The 6,793-nt window shown below is 44.8% G+C and overlaps 1 protein-coding gene across 1 annotated transcript in view; it reads right to left on the bottom strand.

Moving 5' to 3' along the window:
- The window catches only part of ZRANB2 (zinc finger, RAN-binding domain containing 2), a 71,060-nt gene that overhangs the window by 11,657 nt on the left and 52,610 nt on the right, over positions 1 to 6,793 (bottom strand). The window lies entirely within an intron of this gene.

Here is a 6,793-nt window from a genome sequence, read left to right as displayed (position 1 = left end):
TTCGGCTGCCCTGGAGGTGTGACGGTCCCTCGTACCGGAGCTTATTCATGGCAGCTTATTTTCCTCCAGCGGTTGCTGGGGCTCTGGCACCCCCAACGTGGCGGGGACAGAACTGCCCGGGCTCCTCATGAGGAAAGCATGCCGGCAAATTACTGCGTGTACACTTTCAGTAAAACAGAAACCATCAGCTGCTGATACATAATGAAAAAGAAATTAAATAAGGCCTCATTTTCACAGATGAGAGAGCGCACAAGGTTCGGACTGGTTTCTCAGCGTGACAGCCCTAACAAAATCCCTGTAAGAACATACATAGGGGTTTAAATATGAATGAGGCAGGGCATCGCTATAAATATTAATGTTAGAGTGTTATCAAATAAGTCCATTACTGAAAGAAAACACTCCTTCACTAATGATGGAAAGCGCCTTTGCGGGGTTGCAGGTGGGCCTGCTGGGGCAGTGGCCGCCGGCCGCCATTCCCCGCACGTGCCCGGGGCTGGCGGCTCCTCTGGCAAACCGCCCCCGGCCCCCTTGCCTTGTTCTGCTTGGACTGGTAACGATCTGGCGCGATCTGCTGCACTTAGGTTGACCAGCATTACCTAATCAGCTACGTGCAATGTACTTATTTATAGCAAGTGTTACTTTCCTGGCAGTTTTTGTCCCTTTTCCCTCCCACGTCCTGTGGAAAAATCATCTGGAATCTGGTTTTACGGGACTGGTTTTTATCACCAGTTCACGAGGCGAGATGACAGTGTTACTGCTATTTATTTATAAAAGTACAAAACAGCCTGAGCGCACTGGAGAATGCGTTGGGGCGCCTGGTTTCTCTGCCGCAGAGGGTTGTGTGCAAATTCCCAGTTACAAAACATCCATAATAACCAGGAAGGCCCAAACCTGCCTTTTCCTGCAGCCGGAGAAGGTCCCAGGCGAAGGGCTGTGCTGGAATTTTGAACAAGGGCTGTGAAAAACCTTGTTTTTCTCTACTCCAGAACTGGAAGAATAAGGGGAAAGTACCAGATGAAAAGGAGAGGGTGGCGGGGCGGCTGCTGCAGCCCGTCGGGACTCCAACAGCAGCCGGCCCCGCGCTGCCCTCGTGGTTGTGTCCACAGCCTGCTAAAGAAGTGGTGCTTCACAGACGGGCACCGCAGCCTGCAAAATTTAAAACCTCGATTAGCAATTTTTTTCTCCAAACGACATTCCTTTATGGCGCTGGGTAATCAATCTGAGCTTAAATGAGATCGCAGAGTCTTAACGCTGTAGTAGATGGCAACAAATCTTCTTTGGTCACTTTGTCAGAGTGGATCTTTAAAATGAGGTAAATAAAAAAGAGCTTGAAAAAAGCTGGAGAATCCAGTGGCTGCCCTCTCACACTGCCTGGAAGGATTCACTCCCACCACCCTATCATGTTTTAGTCACTACAGCAGGTGGCACTTTAGTAACGTACATCTTTTCAGGTGCTGTTGTTATTGCAGATTAAAAGCCTGCTTTTTTATGGAATTCAGGGGAGATATTTTAAATACCAACGTATTGATAACTCTATTTAAAAAAAAAAAAAAAGCATCACTGTCACCATGTGTGATTGGCACTGGAAATTGAACGCAAGATTATTTTTGAGTTGCACATGATACAGAACAAAAAGCTGGCAAAGTGCATCAGGGTGATGTGGTATGTGTCTCCATTTAGACCTCCCACCAGCAGGACTTTTCCACTCTCCCCTGCCTTGTCCTGCAGAACAGCCGCCACCCGGCTGCTCCCCATTCCTGCCCCGGGAAGGCTCTGCTTCTGTCAGTAGGATTCTGGGGAGTAACCAAACCCAGAAGTTGGCCCCGAGAAGTTAATTCATTCCTGTGTGCCTTCAGGAAAGACCCTTTCATAAGTAACCGGAATATCAATCATAAAGTGTAATATCAGGGAGACAAAAAACATCCGGGCCTACGGAATAAATTAATGTGTGATGGAAGGTTGTCTTCATCTGTAATATCCTTCTGCTTATTAAAAAGCATTGTCCAAAGCTATCACGTTAGAAGAAAATAGGTATCCGTTGATTTTAGTAAGAATTGGGTTGAACTTCGGTGTGCTTTGGAGCAACATGCTTGTGAAATCCTGGGTTCCCACTGAAATCACTGTGAATTCATTACGATCCCAGCAGAACTGGGGTCTCTCCTGTTGGTGTCTGCAGAAACGCTGAAGAAGGGGCAGAGCCCATGCAGAAGATTCCACGGCCTTCGCGTGGCTTCTGTGCAGATGCAAGGGCCGACTTCGACAGAACAAAATGTAAAATGAGCTTGGAGGATGCCTCTCTCTTGAATGATAAAATCCTCATGCTGTTCAGGTCGGAACAAGCCCCCTTATCGATGATTTCAAGGACAGGAATTTGTTCATAATCCCTGGAGGGAGACCAAGGCACGCAAAACTTGCTTTTTACGTTAAGAACTGCAAAAGAATATGCACCATTTTAAAAATAAGCACAGGAAAAACTGATATTCACCTGATAATAATTTCAGGCTTAAATATTTTCAAAGTTACTAAAATACACTGAGAAAAATATTTAAGTGGTATGTGTTTTCTGCTAAAGGAAACTTCCCAGAGGAGTCTCTGGCCAGGCACCTGCAGCCAGAAGTTTGAGGTGATCAACCTTTCCCTCTCTGTGCAGAGAGAGCTTTTCTGTAACTTCTGTTTCTTCCATTTACTTCAAAAAACAGATATATTAAAAGCTTTGAAAAGCCAACTGGGGACTAAAAAAAAAAAATTATCTTTTAATTTATGAATAAAAGCAAGGCCCAAGTGGACAAGATCTTCTGCAGTGTGGAAGGATGCTGTGACCAGACACAATCTGGTGTTCACCTCAGTGACTATATAGTATATTCCCTTTATTTAATAATCTAGTTAGCTTTAATTAAAGTTTTTTGATACACTGGTCTTCTTTTCCTGTGTTTCTCACACAAAGTTTCATTTAAATAACTACTCCCCATTTCACAATAGCTTATGAACAATTTTATTGGATTCCTGTTTCTATCACAATACATTTTGGCTTCAAATGTGGGTAAGGAATTTATAATAACCAAGTAAATGAGAAATACATCACCCATCGTTTTAGCATAATGAAACTGAACAGTTGAGAATGAAGAAATGTACAGAAAACTGTTTAATTGGCCTGTCTCGAGACAGCCAATTCCTACCAACAAGCCCTGAAAATCAGTTTTCCTGAAGAAAAACTAAGTAGGACGAAGGTCGGCCAAGATCAAAGTCAGGTAATTAAATGAAGGTCGCCTGTGCTTCGTGGCTCGCTCGTTCTGGTTTTCACCTCCCTCCCCGGTGTGATGGCTGCATGCCATGCTCTTTATTAAGCAGCTTGGGGCGCCGAGGTTTTTAAGCATCATTTTAAAGCACTTAGTAGATTGTTGATGCTTTCCAAGACATAATAATAATAATAATTATTTCAGACCTATGAGTTAAGAGCGCAATGTGCTTCCATCAGGTGAAATCTAACTGGTATGAAAACCTGTTTGTATTGATGTAGTTGAAGATCCACAAAATTATACTGCAAAACAGTGTTTGACTGCTTGTTTTTCAAGGCGTGTCACAACTTGACAGCTACTTGTTTAAACAAGAAGTAGTGAAAATGCGGTGCCTGGGTCGGAAAGCGCAAATGCTCCGAACCATTCCGGACAGTCGTGGGTTTGTGCTTTACTCTGAAGTAGAGGGGCTGCTGCGCTGGAGAGCCGCGTTAGGCTCTACGGCAGCATGGGGAGCCTTGCTCTTCCAAGGTTGGTTTCGATTTTCGAGTGTGACAGCTGTTTGGTAATGGAGCTTTTCAAGCAAGTGATGGGTACTGACATGTCGCTTGAGCTGACGTGCTTTTGGAGGAAAGATTTTCTTCGACATGTGACCTTTACAAGAGGTTAGACACCACTTGTCATTGAGGGATTTAATAATTAAAGAATGATTCACGCCTGCTGAGAATACACAAAATAAATGTTATCAGTAAAAGTTTAGATAAGTTTGTTTTAGTTAGAGTAGAGTTGGCAAACATTCACTACATCATTTAAAGATGGGGCTACAAGGGCCTTGAGGAGGTCGCTTAGTGCCCTGCCCTGGTGCAGAGGAGCAGTTGGTTAATGGGACCAGTTGCGGGAGCTGCTGGTGTAACCCCAGACTGGGCTCTGCCCACCCGGGCTCCGGGAGCCGTCCCGTCATCCAGCCGCTGCCACTGATAGCCACCCAACGAGTCGCAGTCAGAAACACTCCTCACCTCAATCCCTCTTCCTGCAGAGTGAGCGGAGTGCGTTTTGTCTGTCCATCAGCGGGTATAAAAAAGGCCCGGTACCGCTCTCTCTTAGCAGCACCCTCTGGCACGGGTGAAGGGACTGTTCCTCTTCTCTAGACTGCAAACACGGATTTTAAAAACTTTCTTCCTGGGCCTTATTTTCGAGCTCTTCGGTCCTTCTTGTTGCTCAGCTCTTGGCTGTGCCCCCGCAGGGGGGTGAGGGGGCAGTTGTGTACCGCGCCGTAGCTGAGGACCCACTGGGTGTGCCAGAAGGACCACTTCGTTCTGCTTTTGTGCACGGAGACTATTTGGGTGTATTAAAATCATCCTTAGTTTTTTCCCCAAGAGCATCATATCGTGAATACATACTGGGCTTATGATTCACCATAGGTCAACGCTTTTTGCAGTACTGTTGCTCTTCCACTTGTTCGCTATTTGAAACTCGCATATTTGATTTCTCCTTTAAAGTCTGATATTTTGCATGTGGTCTGAGTTGAATTTCTTTTTTACCAATTCAGATCGATTCTCTAAATACCAAGGTAATTCTGAATACTTAACCCGTCTTTCAAATTTCTTTCGATTTTCTTTTTGATTCAATCCGGATGGCATTTCCTTAGCCTGCGCGCAGGAGCGTCGCACAGCCAAGGTCACAGGCGTTTCTCAGGGGAAGGTGGATCAGACCCGGGTATTTCCCTCCTGCTTGGTGGAGGCGCTGGATGGAGCGAAAGGAGGTGTAACGTGACATACGCAAGTTTTGTTTTCACATAAACCTTATGCTTTTTTGGTACTAGGTATGTTATTTGTTGTTGTGCGATATATTAATTGGTTTTGCCTATCAGTAGTAAACCAGTAATGGGAAATACTTTGCCTAAACAGTGTGTGAAACCAGCTCGGCTTTAGAAGGAGAAGCGTGCGTGCCCGTTGCCTTGACACCTTGCCCACGTGCTTTGCATCTGACCCTTCACATCCCCCATCAACATGTAATTTAGAAATAACACGGAGTTTCAATAGTCAACTGTGCAGGGACAATGAAAATGGATCCTATTTCATCATTACATTTTTACTCCAAAACAATAGCAATATATTATCTCACTGAGCTCCCGGTGTTGTTGACAACAGCCTCTTGTGCAATCAGAATCATGATAGAGATACATTATTTTCTCCAGCAAATTTTACCTGTCAGACAGTTGTTTTAGTTCTGGTGCTCCTTCTCAGAAATAAATAAGGACTCATGATACACTTCACTCTTTTGACAGGAAAATCCAGACATGTTTGCCCTCAATTTAGTTGACATTTGCAGCACAGGTTAGGATTTTCTTTTAGAGCCACAGGAGATCTGGTTTAGATTTTTAAACTTAATCTCCAAAGCAGATGTAAATTAAAGTAACGCTTTCCTCATCATTTAGGAGAAGTAACCTATCCAGCAAAGCTGTATTTCTGGGTACGTGAAAGGGTACAGTTAAAAGTGACACCATCCAAGAACTGACACTGTCTCTCCACAACCTCGGAAGAATTCCTTTTTAATGCAGCAGCTAACTATTCTGTGGCTAGCTAGATCTGGCAGGAGGATGGCCTAGCTGCCATAATCCAGGGACATCGCGGGGTTTTCAAAGAGCAACTAAGGGAAATGTTCTTTAAATTTAAAATTGATACCTTTTTTTCCCCAAGTTTTTCTTTTAAAAAGGAGCCAGTTTGGAAGAGCACCAGTTGCCATGCCCTGGCCAAGCGAGGCGGAGAGGAGCGGTGACGATGCCTTGTTGACACATTCAGGGATGGGGAGTGTCAGTGAAGGATAAGGATTCTCTGACTCGGAGGAGAAATGGCATGAACAGTCATGACTTCATCATGAATACATTTAGACAGAAATTAGAACACAGTCTAGCCACCCAATAATGAAGGTCTGTACTGGTTTTCCAAATAAAATTGGGCAAGAAGGATTCTAAATAAGTTAAGATGGAGCTTGGTAAACATGTGGAGAGGGTCGTTTGATTTATCAGAGGGCTTACTGGGGAGGGGAAGCTGCGCCTGTGGTACGAGAGTGAGCACCGCACACACTGGCTTATCCCGGGAACTGGGAAGGTGACTGCATCATTGTTTTCACTACATCGTGCTGCATCAGCGCGATGCTCAGGGTTCCCCTTAGGTGCCTCTGGAGGTTTCTGGAGTATTTTTTTCCTCCTCAGCAGGAGGCTTCAAGGCTGCCACTTCTCCCAGCTTTCTCTGAAGAACTCACTGACCATCTGGAGTCAGGAGGAACAGTTGCTTGGTTCACTTCTGCCTTTGGAGGGTTGCTTTGCTTGCTTGCGCAGCGGAGCGGACGTGGTGGGATGCCAGCATCTCTATTCCACCCCATGGTTTTCGTTTTGGATCAATGGCAAAAGTTCTTACAACTTCCATAACTTTGTATTTCATAGCACATATTTTGCATATATACTTACAAATTTCAAGTAATTAGGAAGTCTTTAGTCAATGCATCCGGAAGTCCACCACCGAATTCTCCCTGCTGGGCTTCCCTCTGTTTTCAGCAGG

This window comes from Charadrius vociferus, unplaced genomic scaffold (assembly GCF_000708025.1).
Source record: "Charadrius vociferus isolate BGI_N301 unplaced genomic scaffold, ASM70802v2 scaffold423, whole genome shotgun sequence".
In the NCBI taxonomy this organism is placed as follows: Eukaryota; Metazoa; Chordata; class Aves; order Charadriiformes; family Charadriidae; genus Charadrius; species Charadrius vociferus.
Note: the sequence above shows the minus strand (reverse complement) of the source record. Positions and strands in the feature narration are given on the sequence as shown.